The sequence below is a fragment of the Sinohyriopsis cumingii genome, unplaced genomic scaffold (assembly GCF_028554795.1).
Source record: "Sinohyriopsis cumingii isolate HCF-2022 unplaced genomic scaffold, ASM2855479v2 utg002023l, whole genome shotgun sequence".
Lineage (NCBI taxonomy): Eukaryota > Metazoa > Mollusca > Bivalvia > Unionida > Unionidae > Sinohyriopsis > Sinohyriopsis cumingii.
The window spans coordinates 258678-273070 of NW_028316109.1; the positions used below are offsets into that span (position 1 = coordinate 258678).

The following is a 14393-nucleotide window of genomic DNA, read 5'->3' on the forward strand; positions in this document are numbered from 1 at the left end:
ATAGGCTTTACATGACAGCCAACATATTTATTGGAGGAAATTAACACACATAACGCTACTGGCAAGCTTTCTCATATACACACATTGGTTGGACTAGAGAGAGTTGATTAGTTTGAGTGATGTGTGTGCCTAGACCATTCTATAACCCAGGGTCCCATGATTGAATACAGCTTAAAGAAATTAACCCTAATTCAAAATCGTTGTTGCATTTAAATCATAAGACCCACCATGCAAAGTGACACATGTCTCAAGATTTTCCAATTTGTATCGGCTTTGCAACTTTTAATTCTGAGTTGATGCATGTGGATGTGGAAATTCAGTTACTGAATACTTAGCTACTTATATAAGGAGCTCTCACATTGGTACAAGCATGCGATTGGGATTTTATTTGCAAGAGGGCAATTAATTTTTCAAAATACTGTTTTAGCTAGTTACATATGCCAAGGGTTGATGTATAAAAAAGAGGATCAAGAAATCCTAGCTGGTGGAGATAATTGTATCCAAACTTGGTAGAAAGCGAGAAGGCCTTTTAATTTTGTACATCAGGTTCATTAAGGAAACAATTATAATGCCATTATAAGTCTATGAGCAAAAACCACATTTAGTACCAACTAGACATCAAGACCATATGCATAGTTCCATTTACGGCCAACTAGACATCAAATAGGTCATCTAGTGAAAGCACAATGTCAAAATGACCAGCCATCTAGGAGAAGTAGCAAGGAAAGGGTTTTCCAGATTCCCATTAAAATAGCCATATTGGAGGTTAGAGTGGCACTATTTTCATATACGTCCAACTAGACATAAGAAGTCTTTCATTGATATGACGATTCATTCAGGAGAAGTAGTGATAACAAGATTTTCAGGACGGCCACATTGGTGGCCTTATTGGATGTCTGTTCTGCACCATAGTTCTTCATTCAGGACCTGCTAGACATCAACATAAGTATTTTGTACACATGTTGACACGCTGACACAATTATCCATTCAGAAGTAGCGATAAAAAGTTTCTTAATATGGCCACTGTGGCAACCACATTGTATGTGTGAGTGGCACCATCTTGTTTTTTCTTACAGATATTTTCACACAAATATCATATTTAAAGATAACATGAATTCATACAAGATCTTGTCGGTTTATTTCATAACAGATTTTCCCCCCATATTAAAAATCTTTTGAGAACATTTATACATGCTACCAGAAACTATTAAAATCACAGCAGAAAGTGGTATGTTATATCTTTATTCAGCACTGAAAAATATGTATGAACTATTAAAGTTTTTTCACCTATATTAATTTAATTTAATGAAGATTTTCAGACTATAAACTTTCCATTGGATTTATTGTTTCAAACATGGCGTAAAAAGTATGTTATAGTAACCAATTTTTGCATTGCCTTCACCATCGCAGAAATCTCTATTATCAATTTCCTAGTAAAGAAAAGCCAATACAATAAATGGACAGTTAATATTCACTTCAGGATCACAGTCCTGAGGCAAATATGTCATTGTTAAATCAAACATTTTAATTGTCTTTCCTTTGACCTAAATATATATATATATATATATATATATATATATATATATATATATATATATATATATATATATATATATATATATACTTGCACTTACATTCTAACCGAAGGCTGGTGACCCAGTTGATAACATAAGGATTTCAAAACAAGTGTGAGGAAATGAGAAACATGGCCAAATAAAATGCATACCAAGGTCCTACTTTGTATTTATTATGTACTTCTAACCAGCAGGGACAGGGGTAACCAAACGGGTAAAATGTCGATCTGAGCCTTGTATCCACCAGACGGGTTGGGGTGAACTGACCTTTTGGGGGTTTTAAGGATCAGTCTTTAAAATTAAGGCCTTAAAAATGTTGAGATCTTAAATTAAAATGACAAGTTGAGCCTTGCAGATTCATGTCCACAGTTGCCCAAATAAAAAGGGGTGTGCAAGGGGCAGGCTTGTTGATGTGTTATAAAATAACTGACTTATCATTGGTGTGCTGACAGGTGATGTCTAATTAAATCACTGTTGTATTATTAATAATGAGTGAGTCTGCACAATCGAATTCCATACAGCTAAACTAGCTCAACAACTAGAGGCAATTAAGAAATATATCCACGATAGTGATTCTGTCAAATGGCAGATACAACAGCATCAGGAAGCTCAAGTGGCACTTACAGAAGGTAAAGAGCAGTTATACTTGTTATCTTTTAGGGATGTGTTTGGATTTTGACCTCAAACTGGAGCAGTCAATGGATATATAATAAATCGCCATGGTCGGAATTTATCCCCAAGCTGGGGTAATCCATGGGTAAAGTCTTATCCAAAGTCGGGTTTTATTCAAGCTTCAGGTGCAAGCTTTTGTGCATGTCCATGCCCTTGTATAAAACACAGTTACACGTTTTTTTTTTATATAGATATTTTTCAGTTGTAGACAGGAATAATAAGTATTTGCGAGCGTTTGAATGGAATGGGTTCATTATGAATTGAGTGGCACTACATTTCAAAAGCAAAATTGGATTGAAATGCAAGAACTGTAGTACGGAATTAGTGTCGGTTCTGGATCGTAGAATGGAATTGTGTGTGTGTGATTTGATTTTTAACGTAGCTTGAATAATTTTTCAGTTATATTGCTACGATGTCTGCAGTGTGGCAGTTTATAGTGATGTATAGCACTGGGGCATCATGCTGCAGACATGTAGTATGATGTTGCACCCAGTCACATTATCCTGACACCAGGCCGATCAGTCCTAACACTAACCTCTTAATGCTGAGCATCTAGCGAGGCAGCTGTTAATACCATTTTTGAAAGTCTTTGATATGACTTGGCCGGGGTTTCAACCCATGACCTCCCGCTTCTGAGGCGGACGCTCTAACCACTAGGACACCGGAGCGGTCAGAATGGAATTGTAACAATTACAATGGAAGCAATTTGTATTATGCTTGTTGGGGCATTCCTCACTGATGGCTGTCAGTAACATCATCATGGGAATGTGCAACAGCCACATTTTGTAAGAACAATGTGTAGTTGGTGAACAATACAGACACTTTTATGCCATTTCCACTTGCATCATATCATATGATCTTCCCTCATTTTCCTCCATTTCATTGTATTTGGCCATGAAAGCAATGAAGACCTAGAGAGATTTAGTAAAATTTGTAAATGAACTTGCTTTCATAATAGTCTGTGGGAGGGGTCCTCTTCCAGGCTGTCAGTGTCATCGTCGTGGAGAGGTGTAACAGAGCTAAGAGTTACATGTTGAAATAACATAAGATTGTGGCAACGTCATATAACGTTGTTGCAATGTGATTTGGTGAACTTGCTGGATTGCTCTATAATGTTATTAAAAAAACTTCCTACAACATACTCACAACATATAAAACATATATGCAAATCTGATGAAAGCTGCTTGTATTTCTGAAACACATATTCCATACTGGTGGCAAGAATGTCCAAATCTACATTACAAAAATGAAAACATTACCATCCATCTAGGAGTTGCAAATGTATGAAATCCTCTTGTTGGGTAATTTTACTAGCAGGCTTTACAGCAGGGCCTTCCATTAGATTTAAATGTGGCAGGTAGGTTGACAAAGTAGGGTGGGGTTGGGGAGACCTACCCTAACGGGGATAATTCATTTTTTTTAAAGTAGCATGGTGTAAGGTAAAAGTAGATGGGCTGATAAGGAATCAAATGAATTTACAGACTAAAGGTTCAGACATTTGTTTTTAAGAGAAAAATGAAAGAAGGAAACAATACAACAGATATTTTAATATCACTTTAATGTTTATTTTCTAGATTTAATTAAGATTATGAATCATAATCAGTCTCCAACTCCACTGCAAAGTTTATCTATTACTTCTTCTGCTCAGGCACCTGCAAATTAAAACAAAATTGTAATGCTTAAATAAAGTCATATCATCTCAGCACTACTTACATATGCAGAAGTCATGTTAATCAGCATAATAAAAATGTATGAACTTTTCTTCACTGCACTTTTGCTTCCCTTAATATCGTTAAGCCAAGATAACTTTGCACTTACTTTCCTTTCTGGCAAATGAATGGTGCAATCAATTTGCGCAAAGATGAATTTATTTCTTCCAAATATTTCATGTGAATAAACATTCCAAATGCAGGCACTTGTCCGATCAGACAAGATGTATGTATATTGTGGTTAGCTGTACTCTAGCTCTGATAGTCCTGGGCAATAGGATAAGCTGATTTTGTTGTCAGTTTAGAAATGCATCCGCTTTGCAAATACTATGCTTTTAAAGACGAAATTGAATCCAATATTGATGAAATAAGAGTCATTCGGATTACCTTGTTTTGTATCATTCTGCGTTGGTTAGGTGCATATTTGAGGGTCTCTGATATGGCCTCTTCCATTCCATTTGTCTTTGCTTTGCCATTAGTTTTCAAGCAGGCTTCTGCAAGAGTAATACAATGTTTTAAAATAAGTTTCACAACAAAGGATGCATTGCATTTTTCTAAATGCCAGCAATAATCAATGGAATATTTCTAAAACATGTACTTTGAAATGTGGTCTCAAGTTACTTTATCAATTCGTTTAAAAATCTCTGGCAAGTCACATGAAAAACACAATTTCAATCAAGCCGTACTTACTTATCAAAACCTGGCATATCACAAGCTCTTGAAATGCTTTTTTTCCCTTTACGTCCCTTTGGACTATACTCTGTCCAGTCTTTTTGTTCCAAGCTTTTTCATCATCCTGCAGACATTATCTCCAATTGTAAACCTGCCAAGGGAGCTCAAGTAGCATATCTGAAAATAATAATAATAATAATAATAATAATAATAATAATAATAATTTTTGATTTTGAAATTATTAGTAGTAGTAGTATTTCATGATCGATATGACAAAATATGCTTGTATATAGTTATTTTTTGCAATGGTTTTGCAAGCAAATTTATTTTCTCTAACTTGAAAAAAATTTGATAACATTAACTATGCAACACAATGCACTAACAGCAATCATAAACCAAATTAACTACCGTGAATCTATTAACTTCATAAACGACATTCACTCAAGGATTGAATTAAAATAGCCACACAATATGTAATAGTGTATATGTAGTAAAATACCTGTTTCATGTTCATCTCTAAACATGTTTTGGCCTACATCCGTAAGACAAAACAGCTGACCACTACATGTTCATCCCACCCCAAAACATAATTATACAGGCGCCGCAGAACTTGCATAATGTATATTGAGGTTCACAACAGCAAACTAAGGTTATAACAGGTTTTTTTTTATATACAAAAAAGGCCCCAATTTACCATCTTCTTGGAGAGTTTGGGATTCTCCTCCAACCTCTGGCAAAGGCCCTCTAGTTCCTCCACTGAATCACATGCCATTGCAAGAATTTCTTCTCTATATTTTGTGTCTGGGCCTTGTGTATGATCTATGAGGGCCAGCTGCTCCAAAAAAATCTCAATATTTGTGTCCAGTTTCATAAGTACATTGAACTGGAAATCTGTAAGAGATTTGTGATGAAATTAGTTTTGAAAGATCAAGATCATTATTATAAACTCCTTATAAAGATCGGTACAGTGAACATGGGTTTAACAATGAAAAATATTTATGGACTGAAATACATGGTTTCTGTTCAGTTTATTTGAAAATAAATAAAACTTTTCCGTATAATCCTTTATTTTTTTTTTATACCCTGGATATGTTGTTTCACTGCTGGTGTCTGTAAAGTCTGCATTCAATGTAGATGGTTTAGGCGTCTGACTTACAGAAGACAATGGTATACATAAGAAAGGAAAATAAAAAAACCAATGGAATGATGAACAGTCGACACATCAATGAAAAACAATTCATTGTTTATTTGCACAAATAAGTCTTGAACAGTATGTTTTATGACCTATAATTTAATTATTTAACATCTCACAATGTTATGAAATAACAGTATCTAAGCTACAAGAGCTTGTGCTTTCATGTCATAATCTTCCATTTTCCAAACAAAGTTTGATGTTGACTCAATGTATATGACCTTAGCATTGAACACTAACATTCAAAATGTCTACAAGATGACAAGACTTTTATCAACTGAAGTGACAACAAGCCAATGAGTTTTACGTGCATTGAACATAAGCATTTTTAAATGCTACAAAATGTGTTTTTAGTGTATGGCCACAAATTACCCAACATTTTGTCAAACATAAAACAGTTCTACTACCTTAGATGAGAATTAAATTCATAAATACAGTGTATAATTGACGTACTCGTATTTAGAGAGCTGTAAATGAAATAAGAGATCATATAAAAGTCAACACCTGTAGTATTTGTTTCATTATTCTATAATGTATATTTTTTCCATTCTCAATGCTTACTGCTTGAAGAAGAACTGGCAGAGAGAAATCTTTATATTCACCACTCCAGAGTGGATGGGGATGGTGATGGTGTTGTCCTTCTGGATACAGCTAAATGTATAAAAAAATAATCACTAGTCCTTAATTGCAGTAAAAAAGAAACAAAGAAATCAGACTGGATTTTTTGGCATGTAAACAAAATGCATACTGCTTGCAACGACTACTGTATATAAGGCACTGATACAATATATCACAAAATGCATTCTGTTTTAACAAAACATCTAATCTCATATATACAGCATCATGAGTAAGTAAGTACTCTTAAACACATCTTATTAAACAGACAGAAAAATGATGAAGTTTATACATACTTTTGATAAAGAATTTCCAATTGTGGCATGGTATAAAAGAAATTGATAAAAAGAGACCAGATAAACTAAATAGAAAATACCAGCAGGATAAGAGGAAATCTTGGAGTCTGCAAAATACTCTCCATTTCAGGAGGTTCTGGACGAGGTGGCTTAACAGAAAGGTTTCCACTTCAGATTTTCATCATTTTTTCAGTTCTTCATTTCCATCTGAAATATCAATGAGAACGTGTAAATACTGTATGAGTCCTTGAATACACTGACTCCTTGTGACATGCAGGGTTTGCAGAATAATCGCTAGCAATATTCACCACTTTTAAATCCAGCTGGTGAATTTTCACCATGAAATACATCCGAATGCAGTGAATAATCCTGGATTAAAGACAACGTAGTGTACAGAAATGTGCAATAAATTAGTCAAGCTCCAGACAAAACAAAGATATGATTTATCTCTGATTCATAATGACTTTTCTTGTGCTACACATTTTACCATTGCAAATTACATTGAATTTTGTAAATTAAATGGTACAATTAAGATATGTATGTCAAAAGATTACTAATCTTCAGCTTTCCAATTAATGCTAAACACAAGTATCAAGTCATGTATTTAGTCTCTCACCACCAATAAATGCATTCTTAAGTAATCATCCTAGAGTGCACCAAAGTCATGTGAATTTGATCCAATTCCAACATTACTGCTGCTTGAGTGCTTAGATCCAGTATTGCCTTCACTAACTGATGTTATTAATACCCTCTCTCATCAGCATTATTCCCATCATTTTTCAAAACTCCCATTGTAAAACCTCTGCTGAAGAAACTAACACTACACCATAATGATTTAAAGAACTACTGCCCGGTTTCTAGTCTCCAATTCATATAAAAAATCGTAGAAAAGGTTGTTCGATCCCAGCTTGTATCTTGTCTGAATTCAAACAGTCTTTTTAGCAATGTACAATCTGCATATCGCCCTTGCCACAGGACACAAATTGTGACTGCAAATAGATTACACTCCAGCCCAGTTGATCTATGTTGTGGTGTTCCACAGGGGTCTGTTCTTGGACCTGTTCTCTACATTCTATACACTCAGCTGCTCTCAAGTATCATAGATCATCATGCAGTGTCTCACCAATTGTACGCTGATGACACCCAAATATACAAATCTAACCACCCAACTGAAGTTGATGCTACCATCCAAGATGTGGAGATGTGCATTTCTGATGTGAAATCACGGATGACTTGTAACAAGCTGCAGATGAATGATGATAAAACTGAGGCCATTCTGATCACAATAAAAAGACTTTCTCATTCACATCCTTTACCTCACACAATAAATATCAGCAACACCAACATTAACTTCACACAATCAGTACAAAACCTAGGTGTTACTCTGGACAGTACTCTCACATTGCACCAACATGTCTTGAACATATGCAAGGCTGCATATCTTGAGCTGAGACGCATCAGCTCCATTCGCAGATATCTTTCAGTTGATGCCACTAAAACACTTGTGTGTTCATTACTACTTTCAAGACTGGACTACGGTAACTCAATTCTGTCTGGTTCATCTTAATATCTACTGCAGAGACTTCAAAAAGTTCACAACATAGCTGCTTGGATCATACTTAGAGTACCACAATCAGAGCAAACGTCCACGCTGCTCTGTACTCAACACTGGCTATCCATTTGATCCAGAATCAAACACAAAATTTGTCCTCTGTGCTACGTTTCACTGACAGACTCTAGTCCAACATACCTATCCGACCTCACCTATGTGTACACACCAGCAAGATACTTACGCTCCTCTTCCGACAATCATATACTCATTATTCTTACTATGAAAACAAAGTCATATGGGCAGCATTCTTTTGCATACCAGGGCCCAGCAGAGTGGAATGAATTGCCCACTGAATTTAAACACAAAGGTGCAGTGATCCCATTCAAGAGTGCTCTCAAAACTACTTATTCCGACTGCAAAAACAAACTTAAAGACTTAATAATGTTAACTACCTTAAATATTCTCAGCATGTTTCTTATGTTTTCTAATTTCATGGGGTTTGTTTTTGTAATCATATCATTGTGTATGTTTTTATGTTGTCTAATGTTGCAAAGCGCTTAGAGCTTTAAAGATTAGGCGCTATGTAAAGTCCTCATTATTATTATTATTTTTATTATATTTAGCTTCGATGAATATTTTTAAAATCAGTGGCCATAACTAAAACAATGGGGCTTTTTTTTCTGATCATAAAAGTATGTTGGACACCATCCATGATGTACAATGCTGTCTGACATTTCTATGCACCTAAGGTTTCGATCTCAAATATTAAAGCAAAATGCATACCGAATTTGACAGATTGACGAAAATAAAATAAAGCAATGCTTACCATTTGAAAAGAGGCTATTGTCACTAGAATATTCTATTTAGAATGATATTAATTTTGGACACAGGGGATACCAAACCCATGTTTTCCTGACTCTTGATATGTCGGCCTATTCTGTGCACAGCCTTGAAAATATGTAATGTTTATCCATCGAGCTATAGAAATGAAATACATTTACTGTAGACTGTTTCTGTCAGCAGTTAAGTTGAGTAATTTGGTGAGGTTTATAGCAAGTTTTACAAAATTCAATGTAGAATGCCAATAAATGACAAGATATATTTTTTGCAAACTAAAGTGATCTTGTAAAAAGATTAGTAAAGTTTAACCTTTTATAAAAAATAAGCTATTATGTGGAAGAGAAACAACAATGAAATAGGATGCAATGTGTTTACGTCTTGCTGATGGGGGAAAATTACTAAAGAATTTAGAAACAGACTATACGCTGGGGAATTTTTTGTGAATTTATATTCTAGCGACAAGTTTACATATTGGGTAGCAGATGATTTTGTATGTGTGGGACAACTTCTTGCAAAATTGGAAACTTGGATTAAAATGCAGTATTGTTTTAAGGTATACATTACCATATTTTATATAATGTATTGTATGGTTCTAAAAGATGCATAGTTAATCGGAATTTCTGGGTTACAGATTCAAGAAGGTCACGGAGTGGGTCTACATGTTGACTAATAAATTAATATTTGATCCCCTAGGTGATATTTCAATTCTAAATTAAAACCAATAATACTTAATGTATAACCAAAATTGCGACAACCTGGTGGAGAGCCAAAAATGGATATAAAAAACTTCCATATAGCCTCAGCAAATTTAAACTGAATAAATAGGGAAAAAATAATTAAACTAAACTTCAAGACAAAATACGATGATTTTCATACAAGAAACACATAATAAGTTGACTAAATAACTAATAACTTTATGTCAGGAAAAATTAAATGGGGTTATAATTGTGAATGATTATAAGGAGATGTAAGGGGAGGGGTAGCTACTTTTATCAAGAATAAAATGGGAGTAACTTGGGAGCAAAAAAACAAGGGAAACTTTTTTGCAGGAAGATTGATACATATTGTGATAGAGGACACTCATTTTATAAATGTATAAATAATTGCTAATAAAAACAAAAAGCAAAAATTCATTGAAAACCTGTTTAAATATGTAGAAACAATTTCAATGGCCCCCCACCCCAATCTGTGTTGATATTGATGGAAATATTGTGGATCTGATGTGCAATCTTACTGCATGCAAATCTTTCCAGAAAACACCTATGTACTGTTTAGACAGCGGTATTTGGGAATAGCCATATCTAGCGCCAACTTCAAACTGGTCATAGGACAGAAGGTTGAGTAGGTACAATGTCACAGCCTCAATGTCTCCACGAAGTAGAGGTAATAATATCTGTGCTAGGGTTGTGCTATTCCACGTCGATTTACAAGTCACCAAACTGGATTTGATCTGGAAATGTTTTTCGCAAAATGATCTCCTCTGCCAATGGTAACTCAATGGCTGGGAGAAATACTGGCAAGTCAGATGTGTATAAAATGTACAGCAATGTGTGCAGGTAAAATTGTCCAAAAAATTTTGCAGGTTTTAATTAAAGGGCTATATCAGCCTTGAAAGTGCCAGAAATTATCATTATAGATGTATCTTGAGTCTACATGTTTTCAGTTAACAAAAACGGAGTATCAAAGCTAGTACCTGGCATCCTTGATAATTTGACTAATAACTATTTTTAATTAACCATTTCAGACTTTACAATATATACTCATTGTGTTTATACCAATATTAAGTTTCTGTATGTCACTGTTTAAGTTTTGATTTTCTCTGTTTTATGTCACTTGATACAAACACATGCTGGCTAATCTTGTCATGTGGTGTATCTCGATGATACTGTAAAAGTGCATAGCTTAAACAGGTTTCGAACCCTTGCTATGAGCAGCAGCAGAAAACATGGCATGTGCCACAAGAAATCAACTGTTTTTCTTCTTGGCTATATAATCATTAGGTACTAATGTGTAAACTGTTAAGTTGGTAATTTTTTTAATATAATTATTGTGCAGATTTACTAAATGTACTTTTGCGATCCTAAGTCCCATGTTTGTTTAAAGGTTCTAACAAGCTGCGGTTTTTATGCAATATGTCATAAGTATATAAGGTGTTGTGGGCTGCATGTATGAAGAGAGCTCAGAAGCTTTCTAACTAATACTGCAATTACTATGAGCTTTTTTAAAAGTTATTTATTTTCTTTATGTTGTTTTTTACTGTTCTGTATATAGTTTAGGAACTTTAAGCAATATTTTGGACTAGTCCGATAACATAAGACACATCACCCAATATTTGTTATGGGGGGGCTGATGGGTCTTACTGCCTAACGAAGGGTGCTGTGTGGAGCGTTTTGATGTCGACTAACAGTGTAATGAAAGTCAAATTTTCAGAAATATCACGCACAACTGGTAACCAATAACAATGCATTTCTACAAAGTAAAGTTATAATGTTTTTGTCAGACTTTACTTACCCTGATATATTTTCTCTAATAAATTCAAATTCTCACAAAAGAACCGGACCTGTTTTCAAGTTTTGTTGGCCTACATTTCAGTTGGCTGGGAAGCGATGAAAGTCAGGAAGGCCAAAATCGGGTTAAGCTGAAACATTATTCTTTAAGGAAATAAATAAAAATATGTTTTGCCTATTGGAACTGTAAGCAATGTTTCGTTTCATTCAAGAAACATATCCCCCACATGCACCTACTTAAACATACTTTGACATACTTCGACTACCGTTGCATTGCAACAAATTCAAATGTATGTCAATGGAACACGAAAATGTGTCCATTTGCTAGTGTCATATTTTCACTCCACCAGGATAAAGACAGTACTGTAAGTATATTAATTACACAGAAATTAGTGGAAGAGTGTCGATATAGGCTGCCAAGTGTGTGACATATTCATGAAACTTGGACTAGTCATTCCGATGTCAATCGACATTGGAACACATAAACATGGCCGTTATTTGAGTAGTAAGACATAGCACTAAAACAAAAACAACATGTCACATGTCTTACATTGTAGAACTATATTCTGGACTTGTACATTTTTGTTTAAGATTTTATTTAAGCACAACATATTTATTGATGGAATTTAATGTGCTTTTCTCTATTCTAAATTATATAATCAATATTCATTCCTAACTTATTTTACAAGCAAACTACATATAGTTATGTCATTTGTTATAAGAACTTGGCTATATTTTCAAGTGAGTGTTATCTTCACATACCAACACGTTTATTTTGTATGTACTGATTTTCTGTATTTAAGACTCTAATTCCATGCCTGATAATTTTTTTCTTATGCTGCAATACATGATTCTTATACAGTATAGATCCAAAAATGTTCTTAGGGATATAGAATACCCAAGTCATTGTGAGTGTTATCCTTGCTGATTTGATCTTTGCAATACAGTTTAATCATTACTTAATCTATGATATGATTGAGTTTTTTTTAAACTAGTAATTTTTTAAATTACACTACATTTCTTTGTAATGTAACAAACCCAAATCACACACACACACACTTAAGCTAGCACTTCATACACATGATTACAATGTCTTCACAAAAAGCTCAAAATGTCAAAGTCACTGTGAGTATTATCTTCACTGACATAATATTCTAACTTCCAGTCAACAATAACTTATTAATCTAGCAATCCTAATTTACTAGTTGTCTAAGTATGAGGTGGGCAAACTATTTTTCAATGTAGCCACAGGTGTGGTGAATGAGAAGTGAAAAACATCGTACCATGCCACAACTGAGCCAAACTTACATGGCCAATTTGCCACTTGTGGTAATTGGTGACATGGTTGCCCACCCTGGGTCTAAATCAGTGTGACCGTTGTCATTACCAGACGGAAACCCAATTTAATGCCATTTGCATAAATTCATTTCAAATAAATATTATGATATAGTTGAAGTGTAAAGTCAAGCAAGTATTCTGTTTGCAGATTTTACATTTTAGATGTTACAGTAAAGTCATATTTTCTCTTTTGCAGAAAACTGTATTGCAACTGGTTCCAAAATAGTAAATCTTATTCAATTTTCATTCACCAGAAAAAGTATTAATACAATCCTGAATTAACTGTATGGTACTAAAATATACCCTGATCTTGTGTGAGATTGTAATAGACAGAATTATACCTCAAGACAACAATAATATATTGAATTTATATTATATCAAGACTGTCATGGTTATGAACTCCAACTTTATTCAGGTTTTTTCATAATAAATGATCATCTTGTGTTATGTCTGAAAAGAAATCAAAGTTCATTTCAACCCATTCTCTCCACATTTGTCAGTTGTTAAGAGGCATACTCATCATCAGTGTTATAGTAAAATGTAATCTTATCTGGATCAATCTTGGTAGTGTACTATATGAATGGAGAAAGAATATTATCATCCAGATTAAAATATATTTGATTCAGACTCTACTGAAAATTTTAGCTGGATATGGGATACGGAGACTGATGTGTACGAACAAATCAATGTGTAGTAAGACCTTTTTAATTTAACATTTTAAACTCCTGCAGAAGAAAGAGATTTTTAGATCCATTAAACTGTATTAACAATAACATTTCTTCAGTATGATTTTTCTTTACTTAGTAGTGCCAAAACTCATATTTTAAAGTTGTTGTTTTGTGTTTGGTTTGGCTTTTTATGGTAAAGCAACACAAGTAAGTTATTTAGTGCCAAGGCACTTTAAGTATAGTACCTTGCCCAAGGACACACCATGGTAGCTAACCCAGGTTGGTTTGATGGTAGAATTTGAACCTACCTTATTTCACAGGTCCAGAAAGCTAACCACTGAGCCACTACAGCTCCCCATCTTATAGTGGAATGCTGGTATACTTTATGATCAAGAAGGATGGGTTGGTGTATGCATGTTGCATCTGAAAAAATTGATGGAATTTTTGTTTACATAATATTTTAGTCATACAATATGAATCATTTTCTATAGATTTAAGATGTATCAGATCAAGTTAAGACAAATCATATATTCTGTTTCCTGGGAATGTACTAAAATTCACTGTTATTGTTTGATATTTTTGGTAGTAAGCTTACTTGGTATTTTTTTCTTTTTAACTTGAATACCTAATTTGTTAACATCCTGTCCTAAATCTTCATGGTTCTGTCTATAAAGTGACAACTGTTGATACATGTAGGGAAGTTTTTGTTTATATCTTTTGATTTTTGTGGTTCTGGAAGTTGCAGTATTTGTTGTTGT

The 14393-nt window shown here is 34.1% G+C and overlaps 1 long non-coding RNA gene across 1 annotated transcript; it reads right to left on the reverse strand.

Moving 5' to 3' along the window:
* Positions 1 to 4340: 4340 nt before the first annotated feature.
* On the reverse strand, positions 4341 to 5558 carry LOC149771221 (uncharacterized). The gene is made up of 3 exons (XR_016418391.1): positions 5322 to 5558; positions 4646 to 4804; positions 4341 to 4449 (listed from the first exon to the last, which is right to left on the reverse strand). It is a non-coding gene; the product is annotated as an uncharacterized LOC149771221 (long non-coding RNA).
* Between the last annotated feature and the right edge of the window lie 8835 nt (positions 5559 to 14393).